General features: G+C 38.6%; 2 long non-coding RNA genes across 2 annotated transcripts in view; both read left to right on the plus strand.

Moving 5' to 3' along the window:
• The window catches only part of LOC106092688 (uncharacterized), a 43336-nt gene extending 22267 nt beyond the window's left edge, over window positions 1–21069 (plus strand). Inside the window, exon 2 of the long non-coding RNA XR_001222205.2 lies at window positions 20791–21069. This is a non-coding gene — a long non-coding RNA (uncharacterized LOC106092688). The remainder of the gene's footprint in view (window positions 1–20790) is intronic.
• Window positions 21070–22881: 1812 nt separating this feature from the next.
• On the plus strand, window positions 22882–23841 carry LOC131997231 (uncharacterized). Its single transcript, XR_009398141.1, has 2 exons — window positions 22882–23038; window positions 23144–23841. It is a non-coding gene; the product is annotated as an uncharacterized LOC131997231 (long non-coding RNA).
• The last annotated feature ends 1685 nt before the right edge of the window (window positions 23842–25526 follow it).

Raw genomic sequence — 25526 nt, forward strand, 5'->3', positions numbered from 1 at the left:
TTACTTCTTTTAAAAAAATCCGCAATTACTTTTTGGGCAACCCAATAGTACCTTCAGCGCATAAAGACATTTATTGTTTCATATTTTCCGTGAACATTTTTTTAAATGATGGTTGACAGTACACTTAAAAAATTGTTGTCCTCAACACTAGTTAAAATGTACTAAATTTGGGAAATATTAAACTTCCTATGGCGCAAAAGAATAATATGCTCGTTGCGAATTCAACAATTTCTTTATAGCTGCGAAATTGTTTATACGTGGTATTAATCCACTTTCAACTTCCAACATGTAAAATATGAAATTATTGAAATATAGCTTTTCCGAACACTTCGGAGCATCCAATTGGACACATCTTAATTACTCAACCCATTTATTTGCGACTGTCTCCCATCCCCACGCTATCAATTGCTCAGCTACGACGAAAAATGCAAATTCAATATGAAACATTGCAATTATCTTATATATAACAAGTAAAAGCGTGCTAAGTTCGGCCGGGCCGAATCTTATATACCCTCCACCATGGATCGCATTTGTCGAGTTCTTTTCCCGGCATCTCTTCTTAGGCAAAAAAAGGATATAAGAAAAGATTTGCTCTGCTATTAGAGCGATATCAAGATATGGTCCGGTAAGAAAAGATTTGCTCTGCTATTAGAGCGATATCAAGATATGGTCCGGTTTGGACCACAATTAAATTATATGTTGGAGACCTGTGTAAAATGTCAGCCAATTCGAATAAGAATTGCGCCCTTTGTGAATAGAATAGAGAGATCGATTTATATGGGAGCTGTATCGGGCTATATACCGATTCAGACCATAATAAACACGTATGTTAATGGTCATGAGAAAATCCGTCGTACAAAATTTCAGGCAAATCGGATAATAATTGCGACCCCTAGAGGCTCAAGAAGTCAAGACCCCAGATCGGTTTATATGACAGCTATATAAGGTTATGAACCGATTTGAACCATACATGGCACAGTTGTTGGATATAATATCAAAACACGTCGTGCAAAATTTCATTCCAATCGGATAAGAATTGCGCACTCTAGAGGCTCAAGAATTCAAGACCCAAGATCGGTTTATATGGCAGCTACATCAAAACATGGACCTATATGGCCCATTTACAATACCAACCGACCTACACTAATAAGAAGTATTTGTGCAAAATTTCAAGCGGCTAGCTTTACTCCTTCGGAAGTTAGCGTGCTTTCGACAGACAGACGGACGGACGGACATGGCTAGATCGACATAAAATGTCACGACGATCAAGAATATATATACTTTATGGGGTCTCAGACGAATATTTCGAGTAGTTACAATCAGAATGACGAAATTAGTATATCCCCCCATCTTATGGTGGAGGGTATAAAAATCAATTTGGGTTTGTTAGTAGGTTTGTTTGTTTGTATGTTTGTGTGTTCCTTATAGATTCAGAAACGGCTGAACCGATTTTCTTGAAATTTTCACAGATGGTGCATAATGACCCCGTGGTGAAAATAGGGTACTACATTTTTATACCCACCACCGAAGGATGGGGGTATATTCATTTTGTCATTCCGTTTGCAACACATCGAAATATCCATTTCCGACCTTATAAAGTATATATATTCTTGATCAACGTAAAAATCTTAGACGATCTAGACATGTCCGTCCGTCTGCCTGTTGAAATCACGCTACAGTCTTCAAAAATAAAGATACTGAGCTGAAGCTTTGCACAGATCCTTTTTTTTGTTCATAAACAGGTTAAGTTCGAAGATGGGCTATATCGAACTATATCTTGATATAGCCCCCATAAAGACCGATCCGCCGATTTAGGGTCTTATGCCCATAAAAGCCACATTTATTATACGATTTTGCTGAAATTTGGGACAGTGAGTTGTGTTAGGCCCTTCGACATCCTTCGTCAATTTGGCTCAGATCGGTCCAGATTTGGATATAGCTGTTATATAGACTGATCCTCCGATTTAGGGTCTTTGGCCCATAAAAGCTACATTTATTATTCGATTTTGCTGAAATTCGGGACAGTGAGTTGCCTTAAGCTCTTCAACATCCTTCGTAAGTTTGGCTCAGATCGGTCCAGATTTGGATATAGCTGACATATAGACCGATCCTCCGATTTAGGGTCTTAGGCCCATAAAAGGCGCATTTATTGTGCGACGTCGCCGAAATTTGGGACAGTGAGTAAAGTTATGCACTTGGACATACTTCTGTATTATGGCACAGATCGGTCCAGATTTGGACATAGCTGCTATATAGACCGATCTCTCGGTTTTAGGTTTTGGCGCCATAAAAAGCGAATTTATTGTCCGATGTCGCCGCAGTTTGGGACAGTGAGTTGTGTTAGGCCCTTCGACATCCTTCGTCAATTTGCCTCAGATCGGTCCAGATTTGGATATAGCTGCCATATAGACCGATCTCTCGATTTGATGTTTTGGGCACATAAAAGGCGCATTTATTGTCCAATGTTGCCGAAATTTGGGACAGAATGTTAAGTTAAGCCCCTTCAAATATTTCTGTAATTTGGTCTAGATCGATCAAGATTTACATATAGCTGCCGATATCTCGATTTTAAGTCTTGGCCCCAAAAAAGGTGCATTTATAATCCGATTTAACTGGAATTTGACACATTGACTTATGTTAGGCTTTTCGACATCCATGTTGTATATAGTTTAGATTGGTTTATTTTTATACCCTCCACCATAAGATGGGGGGTATACTAATTTCGTCATTCTGATTGTAATTACTCGAAATATTCGTCTGAGACCCCATAAAGTATATATATTCTTGATCGTCGTGAAATTTTATGTCGATTTAGGCATGTCCGTCCGTCCGCCCGTCTGTCTGTCGAAAGCACGCTAACTTCCGAAGGAGTAAAGCTAGCCGCTTGAAATTTTGCACAAATACTTCTTATTAGTGTAGGTCCGTTGGTATTGTAAATTGGCCATATCGGTCCATGTTTTGATATAGCTGCCATATAAACCGATCTTGGGTCTTGACTTCTTGAGCCTCTAGAGTGCGCAATTCTTATCCGATTGGGATGAAATTTTGCACGATGTGTTTTGTTATGACATCCAACAACTGTGCCAAGTGTGGTTCAAATCGGTCCATAACCTGATATAGCTGCCATATAAACCGATCTTGGGTCTTGACTTCTTGAGACTCTAGAGTGCGCAATTCTTATCCCATTGGAATGAAATGTTGCACGATGTGTTTTGTTATTATATCCAACAACTGTGCCAAGTATGGTTCAAATCGGTCCATAACCTGATATAGCTGCCATATACACCGATCTGGGGTCTTGACTTCTTGAGCCTCTAGAGTGCGCAATTCTTATCCGATTGGAATGAAATTTTGCACGACGTGTTTTGTTATGATATCCAACAACTGTGCCAAGTATGGTTGAAATCGGTCAATAACCTGATATAGCTGCCATATAAACCGATCTGGGATCTTGACTTCTTGAGCCTCTAGAGGTCGCAATTATTATCCGATTTGCCTGAAATTTTGTACGACGGATTCTCTCATGACCATTAACATACGTGTTTATTATGGTCTGAATCGGTATATAGCCCGATACAGCTCCCATATAAATCGATCTCTCTATTCTATTCACAAAGGGCGCAATTCTTATTCGAATTAGCTGACATTTTACACAGGTCTCCAACATATAATTTAATTGTGGTCCAAACCGGGCCATATCTAATAGCAGAGCAAATCTTTTCTTATATCCTTTTTTTGCCTAAGAAGAGATGCCGGGAAAATAACTCGACAAATGCGATCCATGGTGGAGGGTATATAAGATTCGGCCCGGCCGAACTTAGCACGCTTTTACTTGTTGGATATACAATAGCTACCAAAAAGACCAATATTTTTGTTATACACAATTGAACAATGACTTGTATCTATAAGTATTTGGTCCAAATCGGATCATATTTCGATATAACTGCTATGGAACATAAGGTATGCAATTTTGACCCAATTTTGATGAAAAGTGTTTACTTCATCTTAAAATCCTAAAAAACAAAGCAAAAATGCTATTTTGGAAAAACAAAGTAGTGTAAACTCTGTTCTGCCATCTGAGTCCCGACATCGAAGGGAAAACAGCTCCCACACATATCTTCGTGTGCTCCAATAGATCCATATATCCTACAACCTATTCCTCTGTACATGAATCCTCTTAAAGCCTAATTACTTTCTTTCTATTTGTTTCCTCCTTCGTAATATCATACAATCATACAAAAAAAAAAAAAAAAAAAAAAAATCATACAAAAAAACAAAAATCTGTTTCAATCACGAAATTAATTGATTCAATTAATCACAGTTTTTGAAAAAGGAGATTGAAACAATTTTCAATTAAAAAAATTTTTAAATTTCTAAAAAAATTGTTAATTGGTCCAATTAAAATGTATATGGTTTAAAGAAGGACTAAACAGGTTTAACAATATATAGATTCTCTATATGGACTTAGTTTCAGGAATCTAATACATACCAGATCATTTGTTTGAGAGACTGAAATTTGCTCAATCTAGTAGAGGAAATTAAATAGTTTAAACAGTTTTACATCCGTAACATTCGTCTTTGGAATAATCTACCTCACGATATTCAATGCATCAGCACCGCGACTACATTCAATAGGGCTAATTAAGTTTGTTTGCTTTACTTACTTACTTTACTTAAATTGGCTATGACAGAACATTTGTCCCATTAGCCGAACGTAGAATAGCGTTCCAAGAGCCTCGATCCTCTGCCCTCCTTCTAAAATCTCTAACACCAAATTTCGAGATGTCTCCCTTGATCTTTCCGCCTTGATCCAGGCAAGTAACTGAAATTTCCAATTAATTTTACAATTGGTTATATTGAATACAATGTAAATGCGTAAATCTTATATTAAAAGAGCGCTGTATGGGGCTCACCCATGCAATCTGGTACACATATGTGGCAGTCTCTGGAAAAAAACTATTTAAAAAAGTGCTCATCTTTTTCGCAATTATGTATATATATATACAAATATTTAAAAACTTAAAGGAACTTTAAAGTCATACTGTCAGGAGTCAAACTCTTAAAGAAAATAATTTTCGAACCACTATAACTATAAACAAATGGATTTAGGAATGCCCAAAGGGGTTTTACTAAAGAATTTTCTCATTTTTAAAACTTTGTAGCAAAAAAGTATTTCTTATGAAAAAGTTTTTGAGTTATTGAAAAATAGAAGCGGATTTAAAGTTATAAAGCTGGTTAGTCCCGCCATTTATTCAGATGCCACATCATGCTAAATAAAGGGTTATTTTTTAAGAGGTATAGGAAAGTTTTTCAACACAATTTTGATGATGATGCACTTTCTTATCACATCTCGCATTTTAATAATAATATTCAATAATTTTGTTTGTTTGGTTATGGTTCATGGTTAAATTATAGACCAAGCTGAAGATGTTTGGCAGTGAAACAAAACACGAAACGTGCGTGAGCTGTTTAAGCCACTGTTGCCAAAAATATAATAGCTTTAAAATCACCCTTTGTAAGGACTTTTCACAGCAAAACAAATGGGTTATTAAAAAAAGATACCCAGTGAAAATTGGCTCGAATTCCAATCTACAAAATTGGGATTGATTCCCAATCTATGAAACATGAGTATAAACGGCCTTAATTAAAATTTGCATTTGGACTGTAGATTTCATTCGACGATAAACACGGGTCCTTGCCACTCAAAATGTTAAATTCATTCATCGGGCTATACCGAAAATTGAACTTGATAACAGGTAGTAGCAGTTGCCCACAATCGAATCAAGTGTCTGTCCAAATCAGTGATTTTGAGATTATTATTAGATCGCCCCATTTTGTGGTTGTGTGTGTTGTACTTCTTAACCTTAATGCACAGCACATAAGCCAACCATACAAAGAATAATACGTTAAACAAAAATGATAAAATAACAAAATTGTTAGGTTAGGTTAGGTCGGGTTGAAAATAGAGTGCGGATATTAGCCGCATGCCACTAAGTATATACACCTAAGCTAGTTATCGTCTGGTCATGCGCTCTAAAAACTAAAAAGTAAATTCGAAGAAGAAAATTTTAAGTTAGGAATTCCGTGCTACTTACAAAATCCCTTATTGTTGCCTATATCACTCCCCTAGGTTGGTCCATGTCTGGTATTGTGTCTCCAAGTACCGGTGTCTTTTAGCAGCGAAGATTTAGGAAATGCTCCAAAGTCTCATTATCTTCCCCACATGCCCTACACGTGTTATCACTTACTGCACCGATATTGCATAGGTGAGCTCGTAGTCTTTTGTGTCCCGTTATGTATCAAAAGCTATACTGACCTACTTCTTACTTACTTTTAGTAATAGCCTCGTCCTCTCACGATTCGGATCACCCCATAGGATTTTCGCCGTCCTACCGACTGTTTCGCTGTTCCACAGTTCGTCGTTCGTCGCACACGTCCTTAACTCGGACTGCATTGACCCGAAAGGCTTCGGGATAACCAAGTTTATTGATTGCAGTCCTCAGGCCTTCCCTGCAAAATCATTTGCCCTTTCATTCCCCCTTACTCGGTTATGGACCGGCACCCAAACGATGCAGATTGTGCCATCCTTAGAGAAGGCCATAATCTCCATCTAACATTCCAAGACTGCTCGTGATCTTACCGTCCTGGTTGTTATTGCCCTTACGGCAATTTTATTGTATGTAAAGATGTTCACACTCGACGCCCTTGCGTGAACACAACACCACCTAACGCATTCCGTGATCGCCCGGATAATCGCTTGCAGGACTGTATTATGGTCAGGCAGTATAAACAGATCTCAGTCCCTGGGTTCTCAATGTAGATCCCCCTGGCCCACTAGGACATAGCTTTGATCCATCCGTGTAACACGATCTTCAAGATGGCACTACTAGGGTTCCGTCAATCCAAAACTGTGCCGCTGGCAGCAGTGCCTCACACTTGACCTCAAGTGTCGTCTCAGGTATCCGATCGGAAACCTCTTCCCTTACTTCCAGGTTTCCCATCGTCGCCTCGATTATACCGCGATGGTATAAACTGCTCCCCTCCTCAATCCATTCTCGCCTTATCCACAATCGCCTTAAGTAGCATAGCCGCAGTGTCTGCCTCACACTTAATGGCTATGTCAATAAGTGGGATATCTAGAATAGTCTCCAGTGCCCTAGTGGGCGTGGTCATCATCTCTCCGCCTGTGCCAAGACAACATGTTCTCTGAACCTATTGTATGGTCCTTATGTTGCCCTTCTTCTCCATAGCAGTCCACCAAACTGTCGAGGCATGATATAATCACGCTCCTGTAGAGCCAATGGACTATCCTCGGCCCCATTTCGAGCCTACGGCCCGTCACCATAGTGTCCAACATCTGTGAGCCTTCTGGTGCGTCAAATTGAATCACCATCGTCTTTCTCGTGAACATGCATATTTCAGTCTTCTCTGGGTTACCAGTGAGACCCCTGGGTCTAGCCCAACCATATGCTATATGCAAGACCCTTCCGCCCTTCTGCATAGCTGTATCGGATCCATACCCCAAAGAAGTATTTTAATATCGTCTGCATAGCAGACTAGTTTAAATTATTCCTCAGTCAAAGGAGCAGTTCGCTGGAGGTCCTACACTTTATCATAGTATCTATAATACGTTCCATGGTTTTGAGTAGAAAAGACGTAAGGTTTATAGGTCTGTAGGCCTTTGGTGTCGAATGATTTGCCTTGCCGGGCTTGGGTATAAATTCCACTCTTGCCTCCTGCCAGGCTTTCGGAGTATGCTGGCTTGGTATTTTCAGACTACTTGAGAGCGGGAGCTCTTTTTCTTCTTGAGTGTCTTGCCAGTGTTATGCGCTTTGGGAGATCTGATTCTCTTTTCAGCTTTCTTAGAAGTACCTGGAATGTCAGTTCTATCCCTTCCAGCATCCTGCGCTTTCGCCCTATTGCGCTGCCGGTACACACTCCTTTCTCTCCTTCGTCGTGCACCGGATCGCTTTCTCGGTCTGCTTGTGAGCTAAACAAAGCCATCGCTTACTTCTGCCGTTATCCCGCTATCCCCATCTCTCGATTCGGCTGTGATGACTGTTTCATTGATGCTATCGCTGTCTGAATCTGAATCGGAAACACAACCTTTAGTTAAAGGCTAGGGACGAACTGTGTATCCCTCTGGTTTATCCGTCTCTTCCTCATTTGTTATTCTGATACTGGTTGTGCGCTTGCTCCACCCCCAATACCTTTCATTTAAGCTCCACATTGACATGGTAGGTAAATATACCCGATTTAGGGGTGTTTTGGGGATTGGGGTGGTCCCCCAAACACTAAGCCCGGAAAATATGCTCTATTCCAATATAACTATATGTCATTTATTTGAACCGCACATTGCCATTGGCCTCAAAATTGGATATCAAATTCGTTTTCTAATCTCATTTAAACTCCTTATTGCAAAAGTCAGCAAATATGTGCTGTTTATGGTACTGGCCCTAAAAACTATAAATATTTTTTTCCACTCCCTTTAAGACCCAAATTGTCTTGGTGAGCAAATACGACCAACGTGTTATGGTGGGGGGCGTCCCCTGGACAGTTGGCCCCTAAAGTTGATATCAGATGCGTGATCTACTCCCAAATACCATTAATTTGAGCCCCATATTTCCATAGTCGGGAAACATGACCGGCTTGGCCGATAGGCGACCACTCAGTGAGTTGGCCTTTAAAATATATATCGGATTAGTGTTCTACTCTAAAACCCCTCTTTTTTGAGCCTCATATTGAAATAGTCAGCAAATACTTCCTATTTGGGTGGAGTGGGTCCACATAGACTCTTTCCCGAATATTGATAACAGATTCGTGCTTTTCATTTGAGCCCCATATTCCTATGGTCGTAAATTTGTCCCCTTGGGGGGATGTTTTTAGGAAGAGGCTGCCCCCCAAACACTTGGTCCCATATTTAGATATCAGATTTGAATTCTATAGTCAAATAGCTTTTATTTAAGCCCCATATTCCCATGGTCAGTAAATAAGTCCTGTTTGAGGGGTGTTTTGGGGAAGAGGTGGACCCCCAGAAACTTGGCCCCATATTTGGATGTTAGATTCATATTCTACTCGCAAATACTTTTCATTTGAGTCCCATATTGCCATGGTCGGTAAATATGTCCGATTTAGGGGTGTTTTGTGGGTTAGGGTGGCCCCCCAAACACTTGGTTCGACAATTGGATATCAGATACGGTTTCTTATCCTAAATACCTTTCGTTTTAGACCCATATTGTCGTGATTGGTCTAAATATATGTTTGGTAGGTTTTAGGGTGGGGTGGTCCCCTAGGCACCCCATCCGAAATTTGGATACCAAATTTTTATTTTTAGGGTACTATATGAGAGCACACAAAATTTCGTAATTTCAATCGCACTACCCATCTCCGAGATCTGGCGTTTCTGAAAATTATGGTAAGGGGGAGGGTCCGCCCCCCTTCAGATATCAGAAAATGTAGTACCCTATTTTCACCACGGGATCATTATGCACCATCTGTGAAAATTTGATCTGAGTCTATAAGGAACACACAAACAAACAAACAAACCTATAAACAAACACAAACTGATTTTTATATATAAGACTTGCTGAGCCCGGCCCGCTCTGCTACGCCCGATCATGCTATGTTGGAGAGGAGTACTCTAAATTTGAACATTTCCAATTTTCCTATGGATTTTTCTACACTCAAGTACCTCCTATTTAAACCCCATATTGCAATGGTCAGTAAAAGTCCTTCTTGGGGTGTGGTAAACCCCCAGACACTTGGCCCCAAAAGTGAAAGTCAATTTCGCGCTCTATTCCCAATGACCATTCATTTAAGATCAATATTGCCCGACCATGGCGTCCGATTTGAGGGGTTTTATAGTGGTGGAGTGACCCACGAAACACTTAGTTCCGCAATTGGATATCAGATTCGTTTTCTACTCTTAAATACCTTTAATTTGAGTCCCATATTGTAGTGGTTGGTCTATCAATCCGTTTGCCGGGTTTTGGGGGTGGGCGGGGGTCATCCCACCCCAGAATTTGATACCAAATTTTTTGCTTATAGATCCTTCCTATATTCCTATATTTTATTTTTATACCCTCCACCATAAGATGGGGGGTATATTAATTTCTGTTTGTAACTACTCGAAATATTCGTCTGAGACCCCATATAGTATATATATTCTTGATCGTCGTGACATTTTATGTCGATCTAGCCATGTCCGTCCGTCTGACCGTCTGTCCGTCCGTCCGTCTGTCTGTCGAAAGCACGCTAACTTCCGAAGGAGTAAAGCTAGCCGCTTGAAATTTTGCACAAATACTTCTTATTAGTGTAGGTCGGTTGGTATTGTAAATGGGCCATATCGGTCCATGTTTTGATATAGCTGCCATATAAACCGATCTTGGGTCTTGACTTCTTGAGCCTCTAGAGTGCGCAATTCTTACCCGACTGGAATGAAATTTTGCACGACGTGTTTTGCTATGATATCCAACAACTGTGCCAAGTATAGTTCAAATCGGTTCATAACCTGATATAGCTGCCATATAAACCGATCTTGGGTCTTGACTTCTTGAGCCTCTAGAGTGCGCAATTCTTATCCGATCAGAATGAAATTTTGCACGACGTGTTTTGTTATTATATCCAATAACTGTGCCAAGTATGGTTCCAATCGGTCCATAACCTGATATAGCTGCCATATAAACCGATCTTGGGTCTTGACTTCTTGAGCCTCTAGCGTGCGCAATTCTTATACGATCAGAATGAAATTTTGCACGACGTGTTTTGTTATTATATCCAATAACTGTGCCAAGTATGGTTCCAATCGGTCCATAACCTGATATAGCTGCCATATAAACCGATCTTGGGTCTTGACTTCTTGAGCCTCTAGAGTGCGTAATTCTTATCCGATTGGAATGAAATTTTGCACGACGTGTTTTGTTATAATATCCAACAACTGCGCCAAGTATAGTTCAAATCGGTCCATAACCTGATATAGCTGCCATATAAACCGATCTTGGGTCTTGACTTCTTGAGCCTCTAGCGTGCGCAATTCTTATCCGATCAGAATGAAATTTTGCACGACGTGTTTTGTTATTATATCCAAAAACTGTGCCAAGTATAGTTCAAATCGGCCCATAACCTGATATAGCTGCCATATAAACCGATCTTGGGTCTTGACTTCTTGAGCCCTTTAGAGTGCGCAATTCTTATCCGATTGGAATGAAATTTTGCACGATGTGTTTTGTTATAATATCCAACAACTGTGCCAAGTATAGTTCAAATCGGTCCATAACCTGATATAGCTACCATATAAACCGATCTTGGGTCTTGATTTCTTGAGCCTCTAGAGTGCGCAATTCTTATCCGATTGGAATGAAATTTTGCAAGACGTGTTTTGTTATTATATTCAACAACTGTGCCAAGTATGGTTCCAATCGGTCCATAACCTGATATAGCTACCATATAAACCGATCTTGGGTCTTGACTTCTTGAGCCTCTAGAGGGCGCAATTCTTATCCAAATGGAATGGAATTTCGCACGACGTGTTTTGTTATGATACCCAACAACTGTACGAAGTATGGTTCAAATCGGTCCATAACCTGATATAGCTGCCATATAAACCGATCTTGGGTCTTGACTTCTTGAGCCTCTAGCGTGCGCAATTCTTATCCGATCAGAATGAAACGTGTTTTGTTATTATATCCAACAACTGTGCCAAGTATGGTTCAAATCGGTCAATAACCTGATATAGCTGCCATATAAACCGATCTTGGGTCTTGACTTCTTGAGCCTCTAGAGTGCGCAATTCTTATCCGATTAGAATGAAATTTTGCACGACGTGTTTTGTTATGATATCCAACAACTGCGCCAAGTATAGTTCAAATCGGTTCATAACCTGATATAGCTGCCATATAAACCGATCTTGGGTCTTGACTTCTTGAGCCTCTAGCGTGCGGAATTCTTATCCGATCAGAATGAAGTTTTGCACGACGTGTTTTGTTACTATATCCAAAAACTGTGCCAAGTATGGTTCAAATCGGTCCATAACCTGATATAGCTGCCATATAAACCGATCTTGAGTCTTGACTTCTTGAGCCTCTAGAATGCGCAATTCTTATCCGATTGGAATGAAATTTTGCAAGACGTGTTTTGTTATGAGATCAGAATGAAATTTTGCACGACGTGTTTTGTTATTATATCCAACAACTGTGCCAAGTATGGTTCTAATCGGTCCATAACCTGATATAGCTGCCATATAAACCGATCTTGGGTCTTGATTTCTTGAGCCTCTAGAGTGCGCAATTCTTATCTGATTGGAATGAAATTTTGCACGATGTGTTTTGTTATGATATCCAACAACTGCGCCAAGTATAGTTCAAATCGGTCCATATCCTGATATAGCTGCCATATAAACCGATCTTGGGTCTTGACTTCTTGAGCCTCTAGCGTGCGCAATTCTTATCCGATTGGAATGAAATTTTGCAAGACGTGTTTTGTTATGATATCCAACAACTGCGCCAAGTATGATTCAAATCGGTCCTTAACCTGATATAGCTGCCATATAAACCGATCTAGGGTCTTGACTTCTTGAGCCTCTAGCGTGCGCAATTCTTATCCGATCAGAATGAAATTTTGCACGACGTGTTTTGTTATTATATCCAACAACTGTGCCAAGTATGGTTCAAATCGGTCTATAACCTGATATAGCTGCCATATAAACCGATCTTGGGTCTTGACTTCTTGAGCCTCTAGAGGGCGCAATTCTTTTCCGAATGGAATGGAATTTCGCACGACGTGTTTTGTTATAATATCCAACAACTGTACCAAGTATGGTTCAAATCGGTCCATAACCTGATATAGCTGCCATATAAACCGATCTTGGGTCTTGACTTCTTGAGCCTCTAGCGTGCGCAATTCTTATCCGATCAGAATGAAATTTTGCACGACGTGTTTTGTTATTATATCCAAAAACTGTGCCAAGTATGGTTCAAATCAGCCCATAACCTGATATAGCTGCCATATAAACCGATCTTGGGTCTTGACTTCTTGACCCTTAGAGGTCGCAATTATTATCCGATATGCCTGAAATTTTGTACGACGGATCCTCTCATGACCATCAACAAACGTGTTTATTATGGTCTGAATCGGTCTATAGCCCGATACAGATCCCATATAAATCGTTCTCTCTATTTTACTTCGTGAGCCCCAATGGGCGCAATTCTTATACGAATTGGCTGAAATTTTACAACATATAATTTAATTGTGGTCCGAACCGGACCATATCTTGATATCGTTTTAATAGCAGAGCAACTCTTTTCTTATATCCTTTTTTGCCTAAGAAGAGATGCCGGGAAAAGAACTCGACAGATGCGATCCATAATGGAGGGTATATAAGATTCGGCCCGGCCGAACTTAGCACGCTTTTACTTGTTCTTTATACAAAGGACCGATAGATTGTCATAACAAAGATACATGCTGATGAGTAATTTTTACTACTCTGCCCTATCTCTCTGTTCATGTTGGCATGTTTTTAATTGGATCAACTAAATCCAATTGGATCAAACAATTCCAGTTGAAGACTGCCAGATGACGATAATTTAAATGTTAGAGTAGATCATATGGTATGGTGGTTGTCCATGAATAGTCATTAATAGACAACCACCATGCCATATGATTACCTATTAAATAGTTATCATTTATTATACCCACCACCGAAGGATGCGGGTATATTCATTTTGTCATTCCGTTTGCAACACATCGAAATATCCATTTCCGACCCTATAAAGTACATACATTCTTGATCAGCGTAAAAATCTAAGACGATCTAGTCATGTCCGTCCGTCTGTACGCCTGAAATCACGCTACAGTCTTTAAAAATAGAGAGATTGAGCTGAATCTTTGTACAGATTCTTTTTTTGTTTTTAAGCAGGTTAAGTTCGAAGATGGGATATATCGGACTATAACTTGATATAGCCCCCATATAGACCGATTTAGGGTCTTAGGCCCATAAAAGCCACATTTATTATCCGATTTTTCTAAAATTTGGGACAGTGAGTTGTCTTAGGCCTTTCAAAATCCTTCGCTAATTTGGATCAGATCGGTTGAGATTTGGATATAGCTGCCATATAGACCGTCCTCTCATTTTGGGTTTTAGGTCCATAAAAGCCACATTTATTATCCGATTTTGCTGAAATTTGGGACAGTGAGTTGGGTTAGGCCTTTCAACTTCCTTCGTTAATTTGGATTAGTTCAGATTTGGTTATAGCTACCATAAAGACCGATTTCTAAATTTGAGGTTTTGGGCACATAAAAGGCGCATTTATTGTGCGTTTTTGATGAAATTTGGTACAGTGAGTTGTTTTAGGGCCTTTGAAATCTTTCTGCAATTTTGCCCGGATCGGTTCAGATTTGGATATAGCTGCCATATGGACCGGTTTCTCGATTTAAGGTTTTGGCCCATAAAAAGGCGCATTTATTGTCTGATGTCGCAGAAATTTGGGACAGTGAGTTAAGTTAAGCCCCTTGATATACTTCTGCGGTCCAGATTTGGATATAACTGCCATAAAGACCGCTATCTCGGATTTAGGTTTTGGGTCCCTAAAAGGCGCATTCATTGTCCGATGTCGTTGAAATTTGAGACAGTATGTTTAAGTTTTTAGGAGGTAAAACACCACCTAGGTTCCTGTACACAAAGTTTAATGTCATATTCTCAAATGCCTATCAGAGTCTTATATTGATATATACGTCCAATATGTCTATTTGGAACAGTTTTTGGGTTTGGGCTACCCCTTGGATACTTGAACACAAGTTTTTATACCACATTCGCTTTCTACTCTCCAATATATTTTATTTGATACCCATATTGTCACTATCGGTCAACTTTTGATTTTGTGGGGCGTATTTGTGGTGACGGGGGAGGATTCGCCCCCTTCCAACAAATTACATAGACTAAACCTCCTTCCTGACCAAATTCATAATCTACTAGCGAATGCCTTTCATTCGAGCCCCATATTGTCATTATCGTTCAATAAACCAATTTGGGGGATTTTGGGAATTGCTTTGGAATACATTTTTAATATGGAAATCGTACTCTACTCATGAATACCTTTCATTTAAGTCCCATATCGTCCCAATCGGTCCACTTTTAGTTTTTTGTGCTACTTTTGGGGGAAGAAGGAGGTCCGTCCCCCTTGCGATATCAAAAACTTATATAGCCTATTGCTCCTTCCGGACCATATTCGTAATCTACTCCCGAATACCTTTCCCTCGATTCCCATTTTGTCATTATCGTCCAATAAACCTATTTTGGGGGGTTTTTGGGGTCGGGGCGGCCCCTTAATTACTTGGACCTAATTTTTAATATGGAATTTGTACTCTACTCTTGAATACCTTTAATTTAAGTCCCCATATTGTCCCAATCGGTCCACATTTATTTTTGACTGGTACTTTTGGGGTAAGGGGGAGGGTCCGCCCTCAATGCGATATCAAAAAATTATATAGCCTATTGCTCCTTCCTGACCACTCCCCCCAATCTGTGAAAATTTCAAAGAAATCGGTTTAGGCGTTTTTGAGTCTATACGGAACAAACAAATTTACAAACCCACAAACAAACAAACAAACACAAATTAATTTTTTTATATATAGGTAACTATTTATTTCTTCGCGTACCTACATGCCGAATTTCGGACCTCTAGCACTATCAAAGGGTGATTTTTTTGCTTTTATCTTTTTGGCAATACTGGTTTAAACAGCTCACGCCCGTTTCGTGTTTCGTTTCACTGTCATACATCTTCAGTTTGAATTATTATATTATTGAATTTTATAATCAAAATGCGTGCTCTGTTAGAAAGTTCATCACGCGGTTCTTCTTCAGCACGCGTAACAATGGACTTATTGAGAGGCGAGTTCGGTGAACATTTTATTTCGCGTTCGGGACCGGTTGCCTAAACCGTGGGATTTAACGCCTTTAGACTATTTTTTGTGGGCTATGTTAAAGATCGTGTCTATACAGACAAGCCTGCTTCAATTGACGCATTGGAAGACAAGATTGAAGCATTTATTCGTGAGATACCGGCCGAAATGTTGGAAAGAGTATGCCAAAGTTGGACCTTTTGTGGCTCAGTCACGGTCAACATTTGCATTTGGTACCAAAAAGTTCGAAATGTGAAAAAATCATTCTATCGCCCATCACATATTTCGAAGTTTTACCTACATGCCAAATTTCAGACCTCTAGCTCCATCTGCACAGGAAGTACCAGATGGTGCTATTATTATTACCAAAATGAACGAATTGTAAAAAGATCATAGTCTCCCATCATATTTTTCTCCAACTTCATCTATGAAGAAAGTACCAAATGGTACCAATTTTGATACCAAAATATGCGAATGGTGAAGATATCATTTAGCTATTTATTTATTTCTAAGTTATACCCACATGCCGCATTTCAAACGTCAATATTCATCCGAACAGAAAGTACTAAATGGTACCAATTTTGGTACTAAAATATACGAAATTTTAAAAGATCATTAAATCGTCCATCATATATTTATTAGTTCTGCATTCATGTCAAATTTCTGACCTTAAAATTCATCTGGATAGAAAGTACAAAATAGTACCAATTTTGGTACCAAAATGTAAGAATTGTGAAAAAATCATTCAGTCGGACATCATATATTTCGAAGTTTTACCTACATCCCAAATCTCAGTCTTCTAGCTCCATCTGCACAGAAAGTACCAAATGGTACCGATATTGGTACCAAAATGTACGAATTGTAAAAAATCATAACCACCGATCATATTTTTTTTAGCTGTGCCTACCAAATTTTTGACTTCTAGCTCCATCTGTAAATAAGGTATTAAATGGTACCAATTTTGGTACATAAATGTATGAACTTTGAATAGATCATTTAGTTATCCATTATATATTTCCTAGTTGTTACCTGCATACCAAAGTCCAGACCTCTAGCTCCATCTATAAAGAAAGTACCAAATGGTACATTTCAATTACTACTATGCCTTGTTTCTCGTATACGCCAAACAATGATTTGTGTTTGCTCCATGACATTATGACCAGGTAGCATAGAGCAAACAGCTGAGTACAATATTTTCTCGCGTAGTGTGGGCACTATAGTTAAAAGCCATAGTACGCAAAAAACAATGAAAAATGGCGCGAACTAGTAATAAACACAAAATCAGAGTTGCACCAATCACTGATTTTGACAGATAGTGCATTCAGTATTTTGTTGTTGGGTAGCTGCTCCTATCTATTGGGTTGCCAAAAAATAATTGCGGATTTTTCATATAGTCGGCGTTGACTGCGTGTTGTTTTCGAACAACTCTGATTTTGTGTTTATTACTAGTTCGCGTTATTTTCGTTACCACACTTCGCGAGAAAAAATTATACTCAGCTGTACAATACAGTGGTGGGTGGGCAATAAAACAGTTTAAAATAATTTTGTAGCGGTCGGAAGACTGATTGAAAATTGAAAACAAAACAAGAAAAAAATTTGTCAAAAATAACTTGTGTAGTAATCGGACGACAGAGAAAACAAGGCAAAGCCGTAAAGATGTATCTATTGATCTATTGGTGTAGCGGTTGCGCTAGGTTCCATTAGCCGACAGATGACTGGCCAGCAGGGGTTTTCGAAGAAAACATTCGGTTCGAGTCTTAAGGACAAGGCGGAATCCATTTTAGGGGGCATCCCCTGCATAAAAGAATAAGGCGAACAATATTAATATGAGTCCAAGGTTATGATAGTTGTCGACAAGGGAGAAGAACAGGGCTGCATACCTAGAAACAATTGGAGTGGGATAGTCAATGGGCTGTCATCAGTATACTCCGATCTCCTTGCGGAATTACCAGGGCCTCCTCTTGTCTGTGACGATGCAGGTAGGTATCGGGGCCTGTACAAACTAATTGCCTAGATTTAGTCAAGAAGGAAAATATTTCATCTCGATCAATGGAACACGCTTGGATACCAAGGGTTCCCTCAGTTCTTGGATCCGTACTTGGGAGACCAAGGGACTGTAATCCCAATCTTTCAACCACCGACTGGAAGATTGGATGAGGCTGATAGCGACCGGAGATATGCAAGATTCGTACGAGACTCCGGCTGTCTCGCAGACCTCAGTAAGGCTAGTGGAGTTGTGAAGCTGAAGGTCTTAGAAGTGGTGGGGTGAGCTGGTTATCGAAAGTATTATAAGTTGCAATCTGGTGATTTGTAGGGAATAAATTGACCTTTTTTACCAGGAACAGGCAAAATGTACTAGCTGTGTCCTTTATATCGGAAGATCTAAGCGGAAGGATATGGGACAGGGAAGTGTTGGATGACCACAGCTTCTCTGATCATCGGTATATTAGTTTTAGCCTTGGGGAAAATACTGCAGAAGTGGTTCCTCGGTGAGGGTGCTTTTGATAATTTAAAACCGACATCAATCATAAAAGAGGTGGAGTTTCTAGACATCAACACTACCGTAAGAAAGTTTATTGATAACTTACTTTCTAAAAAATACATTATGGCAGACTTGGAGTCTGTAGATTTAAAAAGATGGGTCCTCTACTTTGGAACATAGCCAAAATATTTGTTTGTCCCTGGAAGAAAAAGGTGTAAAAGTGGCTGTTGACGTGGCTATTACGGTTAGGGGAAAGTTTCCCAGCACTCTAAGAGATATACTTCAGGAAGCTTTACGTGCAACAGTGAATTGGGCTACCGAAAGAGGTCTAGGTGTAAATCCGTGCAAGACAGAAGTAGTTTTTTTCAGCAGGAGATACAAGTTACCTACAGTGGCATTTTTTTCCTTGGGAGGAGAGAATGTTCCATATACTGAAAGCGCAAAATACCTGTATGTTTTGCTGGATAAGAAATTGAATTTCGAATCCAGCATTTTTGAAAGGGCAAGAAATGCAGCTTATGTGGCCTAATCTAGACTTGAATAGGTTTACCGATTCTGGCTAGAACAGACTTCATGACAGGTCACAGTCTGAAGTCAGATGGAGTTCAGCTTTAGGTTCTGGTTTTTTTGAGAACGTGTCTCATTTATCGGATGTGAACATTTGCAAGATGTTTGGCTTTTTAAAGCGATCTGGATGGTTCAATGGTAGGAACCATCCTGTGGTATAACAATGGACAAAAACGTCTAAGTGAGTCTGATGGTGAGCCTGAGACTGCCATTTTAACCTAACCTACTGAAGAAAAGTGGTGTATTATATCCAAAGTTGATCAAGCCATGAAAGAAAAAAATAAAATGTGGTCGATGAATTTGGAATTTAGGCTACCACAAAAACCTTTCCAGATTGCCTTCAATTTACTACTTACAGACTTCGTTTAAATTGATAAGAACTTTCATGGAGTCTCGATACAATGGCCCTGATCATATTTTTATACCCATCACCAAAGGATGGGGGGCTATACTATCGTTTCTAACACCCCGAAATATTAGTCTGAGATCCCATAAAGTATATATATTTTTGGTCGTCTCGATATGGGGACTATCGGGCCCGAGCTTGCTAAAAACTAAATATTAGTAGTCTTTTGTTAACAAATTTTAATAACATTTTCTGAAGACAAAATTTCAACACAACATTCTCTAACGAAAAAACTTCAGTCAATGCTGCAACCCTTCGAAATAATTTATTTAAAGACAAAATTTCATTAAATTTTTTTTAACAACATTTTAGTTAAATTTTTTCCAAAGACAACATCTTTATATTATTTTTTTTTGGTTAAGAAAATATTTCTTCAAAAGACAAAATATTAACCCATTAACACCTGACCCCCCGATCCACTTGTCCGATTTTGTTGTACATTTAGTATTTATGGCATTAACGTTATCTAAACGCACTTTATTCGTTAATGGTAGTAACCGAAATATAATGCCCTATGTATGTGTATGTTTTGCGCGAGCTGTGTTGTATTTTTTCAAATAGTGAATTTGGGGCTTCTCCGGCTAAAGTATGTGAAACTCGATCACACCATTTCAAAAATTGGCAAACGCTAAAATACAATAAGCCTTAGGAATTAGCTTATGTTTGTGCGGAGTAAAATTTACTCTATAATCAAAAATGACACCTAAATCTTCAAAAATAGTACCCATCCCTGAACTAAATGTTTCTAAAACAATAAAACAATAGTTTTAATAATATAATAAAAAAGATAGTCCCAATATTTTGGCCAGATCATCTTTCAATACTCCTTACCGGAACCAATATGATTGCTATAGAACTTATCGGCAAAATTATGTAATAAATAGCCCGTTTTTGGCGCTTTGTAGAGTTTTAATGTCTTAAATAGATTTTTCATGGTTGATTTCAATGCATTCGTTTAAGCAGTTTCTAAAAACATATGTAAATCAATGTATAATATAAATTATTGCATATATTTTAAATATAAGTAGTTTAAGAAATTTTTCGTTAGTCTGTAATGAAATCATTTCATAAATAAATACCAATGACATAAAATCGTCCCTGAGGACCAAGATAAGCGCTCAATCGCCATAATTCTTGTTTTTTCAATGAAGGGAGGCTTCGAGTACCATAAGATTTTAAAGCGGTTTCCAGATATCTCATTTCGCATAATTTCTAGAGCAATTTTTGTTCCATTTTTGGATTTCGTAAAATTGTTGACCTTTGACGCTTTAATTTTACCTCAAGCCATGACCCTCTAAAGAGAAAAAATTTGAATTTAAAAAATTTGAAACTAACATAGCTAGTCATTTTAGGATATGCTTAATCAATATATGAAAAATATTCAGCATCATACAGTATATACAACAATATATTTGTGATTTACTTTACAATTTGTTTTCAGGATTACAGTTAAATGTATTTCTAAGGTTTGTATTGTGTTCCACAGTGAAACCCTTCGAATGAATGCAGCTGCATCCCTTGTGATGAAAATAATGAGTTTAGAAAGTTCTTCGAAATTATCTAAGGAGATGGGGAAAAAAGAAATATGAAGACTACAAGTTGACGCGAAATTTACTACTTTTTAAATGACACGTCAATCATATTTTCTCTTACGATTAAAGTATAATTCCGAGGTAATTTTCATATATTTATAATAAAACAAGAATATATAGCAATTAAACTTAACAAAACTACAAAGACTAATGTCCCCAGATGCGGTATCACGAGGTTTTTTTATTCTTAAAAATAATATATATTGGTTGCCTAGATATCTGGTGAGAACAAGGGTATGTTCAATATATATATTTACGTGAGAGGTAAGTTAAGAAAATGTAAGTTTTAATTAACATGAATATGGTGGTGGGGGACTGATCCATTCAATTATATTAATGTTTGGTCCCCAATGTTTGGTGTTCCATTCATGGCAATATGGAACATAAACAAAAGGTAATATGGAGTATATTACGATTGTTCATAAATACGTTTAAGCAAGGACTCGAAAACAGCTAAATGGATTTTCCTAAAATTTGGAGGGAATCTTGCTATAGATCTGTAAGCCGCCGCAGCTGGAGTAGGTAAGAAACTAAAATTAAAAATTTGACCAAGTATCTAGGAGGCCATCCCAACCCCCAAAACGGATATATCATGACAAAATGACTCAAATGAAAACTATTTGAAATTAGTGGGTGCAATAGGGCGGTTAAATGAAATATATTTGAAGGAAGAAGAATACAAATCTGGTTTTCAAATTAAGGTTCAAATATCTGGGGCAACCTTCCAACTCTAAATTTCTTAAAACCAACCGAGCGCACATTTAGACTAATCGGGACAATACAGTAATACCTCGATCAACGTCGAGAAAATCTAAAAAACTAGTAAAAAATATGCCTTGTGAGAACGGGTACAGTTATCTTACGAAATCTCAAGGTCCTAGGTTGTACCAGCGCAAGCAAGCACTTTAAAGTTGATCACCTTGGTATTTCGAAAAATTATTCGGGCTGCCAAATCTTTGTTAATGGCCTGATTTCTAAATTGTTTTATTTTTTTTAATGAATAGTGCTCAAAAATCTCTACAAAAAAGTCGGCCTGAGGAATACAGTATCTCCACTGGTTTCGGAGATATTCGACCGTAATTTTTTTTGTGCAGTTTTGACCCAGATCTGCTACGTATTTTGAAATTTGCGGAGGCATTTTTGGTTTCATTTTCATTTGCATTCGTTTTGATTCGGGACAAAATTTGTAACGACTTTGCCGCAACAAGTGTCCACATCTGATTATTCAGGTAAAAGTTATACAGCATTAACAATTTTTGATAAAACTAGCTTTTGGTCAAAAAAGTATTTTAATTGATTAGTCTTTATTGAAAAAACTCCCTGCAATACCATAATTTTTTTGTTGGTGAAGTTAACATATTGAAATTGCGTTTTAAGTGAAACTTGAACAAGATATGTCAACTTAAATTGGCGCTACATGTTCTTCAAAATAGGCAATTTAAAAAAAAATTGGATAAACCCCTCTCGTTCAAAATATCCAAAACCAAGATATCCCATCTGGGAATTTTTTTTATTCCATATGTCGCCTAAACTCATGTCAAAAATTTGTTGCACCTAACAAAATTTGTAGCCTCCACAGCATATTTACTAAAAAATTCCGATTTTGAAAGCATTTTTGACTGAAATGGCATTTTGGGGTTTTTGTAAAAAAAAATCTGCCAGAATGTACTTTTTCTTTTTTAAGGCCACTTTTACTTGTAATATTACAATAAAAACAATGCTAAGATATCTATTCGTTTTTTCTTAGAGTTTTGAAAGTCAGACCATAAATGAAGATGTGTCAGCCCGAGCAATTTTTCGAAATTCTTCAGGGACCTGCCAAAAGGCGCCCGTACACCCTAGGGCCTTGAAGAGATAACTCTATCCATTTTCACACGACATATTTTTTACTAGTTTTTTTTTTTATTTTCTCCCGCTGTGCGTCTTTATTGGTTCCGACATTAACCGAAATTCAAATAACTCATAAGTCAAACCATTGGTCTTAACATTTTTTATATAAGACAAAAAATACCCTGCTTAAAACGACCCCAGGAACACGAATATGAAGAGATATTAATTAAAGAACATTTTGCGTAAAAAACAAATACGGGGCTGCAGGTTCTTTTAAATTTTTTTTTTTAGTTTTTTTAAAGAAAGCTAGGCTTTTTCGTGATTATCTTTAATTTGTTTTCTATTTTTGAAATTTCTGTCCACTCTTTACAGCATATCAATCGATATGTTGGCAATGGCGTCGCAAATGTTGTTCTTGAGGTGTCCATGTTCGATGGACATAAACCAGGGATTTCAAATAACCCCATAAAAAAAAAATCTGGTGCGCGTGCCGGCCATTGGAGATCACTTCTGAGAGAGATGAGGAGGTCGGGGAACTTCTGTTGCAAAAAATTCATTGAGTCTCGTGCTATGGCTCCATCTTGCTAAAACGACACGTTTCCATCATCTATTTCTTCGAGGCTTGGAAAAAAAATTTAGGGTGCGAGCCGAATGCTGGGGAGAACGCACAACCCACTGCTCCACTCTTTCGTTATTTTCTGATGGTCCGTTGAAGTCCATTTCTGGGTTTAGCTTCAAGTCCATACTCCCGAAATGAGCAAATCCACGACAGAATCGAATTACGACCAGGAGGAGGAGAATTTCAAGGCGTGCGTGGCTGGCACGTTGCGTAGTAATAAGTGAGCAACCGCTAGAACAGAAGCTCTCGACGGAAAAGGCCCGCTGCCCCCTAGACCAGAGCATAATGGTAACTAACTGGAGAGAGGAACAAAAATGACGACCTCCCTCTAGATGCACCCCCGTCCAACTCACCGCTCGCGAATTTTTTTAAATATGTATTATATGTATTTTTTTATATGTATTTTTTGGATGCGGACGGCAAAATTTGATTTTTTATACCCTCCACCATAGGATTTCGTCATTCTGTTTGTAACTACTCGAAATATTCGTCTGAGACCTTATAAAGTGTATATATTCTTGATCGTCGTGACATTTTATGTTGATCTAGCCATGTCCGTCCGTCTTGAAATTTAGCACAAATACTTCTTATTAGTGTAGGTCGGTTGGTATTGTAAATGGGCCATATCGGTCCATGTTTTAATATAGCTGCCATATAAACCGATCTTGGGTCTTGACTTCTTGAGCATCTAGAGTGCGCAATTCTCATCCGATTGGGATAAAATTTTGCACGACATGTTTTGTTATGATATCCATCAACTGTGCAAAGTACGGTTCAAATCGGTAAATAACCTGATATAGCTGCCATATAAACCGATCTTGGGTCTTGACTTCTTGAGCCTCTAGAGTGCGCAATTCATATCCGATTGGAAAGAATTTTTGCATGACGTGTTTTGTTATGATGCTTAACAACTGTGCTAAGTATGGTTCAAATCGGCCCATAACCTGATATAGCTGCCATATAAACCGATCTTGGGTCTTGACTTCTTGAGCCTCTAGCGTGAGCAATTCTTATCCGATCAGAATGAAATTTTGCACGACGTGTTTTATTATTATATCCAAAAACTGTGCCAAGTATGGTTCAAATCGGTCCATAACCTGATATAGCTGCCATATAAACCGATCTTGGGTCTTGACTTCTTGAGCCTCTAGCGTGCGCAATTCTTATCCGATCAGAATGAAATTTTGCACGACGTGTTTTGTTATTATACCCAACAACTGTGCCAAGTATGGTTTAAATCGGTCCATAACCTGATATAGCTGCCATATAAACCGATCTTGGGTCTTGACTTCTTGAGCCTCTTGAGGGCACAATTCTTATCCGATTTGAAGTATTTCGTTATAATATCCAACAACTGTGCCAAGTATGGTTGAAATCGGTCCATAACCTGATATAGCTGTCATATAAACAGATCTGGGGATTTGACTTCTTGAGCTTTTAGAGGTCGCAATTCCTATCCGATTTGGCTTAAATTTGGATGACGTATTTTATTTTTACTTTCAACAACTGCGTCAAATAAGGTTCAAATCGGTTCATAACCTGATATAGCTGCCATATAAACGGATCTGGGATCTTGACTTCTTGACCCTTAGAGGTCGCAATTATTATCCGATATGCCTGAAATTTTGTACGACGGATCCTCTCATGACCATCAACAAACGTGTTTATTATGGTCTGAATCGGTCTATAGCCCGATACAGATCCCATATAAATCGTTCTCTCTATTTTACTTCGTGAGCCCCAATGGGCGCAATTCTTAAACGAATTGGCTGAAATTTTACACAGGTCTCCAACATATAATTTAATTGTGGTCCGAACCGGACCATATCTTGATATCGTTTTAATAGCAGAGCAACTCTTTTCTTATATCCTTTTTTGCCTAAGAAGAGATGCCGGGAAAAGAACTCGACAGATGCGATCCATGGTGGAGGGTATATAAGATTCGGCCCGGCCGAACTTAGCACGCTTTTACTTGTTTTTTTCCATCCCACTGTGCATCGATTTACTCTATGGCTCCTACAATGTGTACGAATTTTTATCAAATTTAAGCTTTAAATTCGACAACTTAACCTGTATATCCAATGTGGTGCAGGGTAGCAAAAGATCGGCTTCGCCCGTCCTTACTTGTTTCTTCTA

Source organism: Stomoxys calcitrans, chromosome 1 (assembly GCF_963082655.1).
Source record: "Stomoxys calcitrans chromosome 1, idStoCalc2.1, whole genome shotgun sequence".
In the NCBI taxonomy this organism is placed as follows: Eukaryota; Metazoa; Arthropoda; class Insecta; order Diptera; family Muscidae; genus Stomoxys; species Stomoxys calcitrans.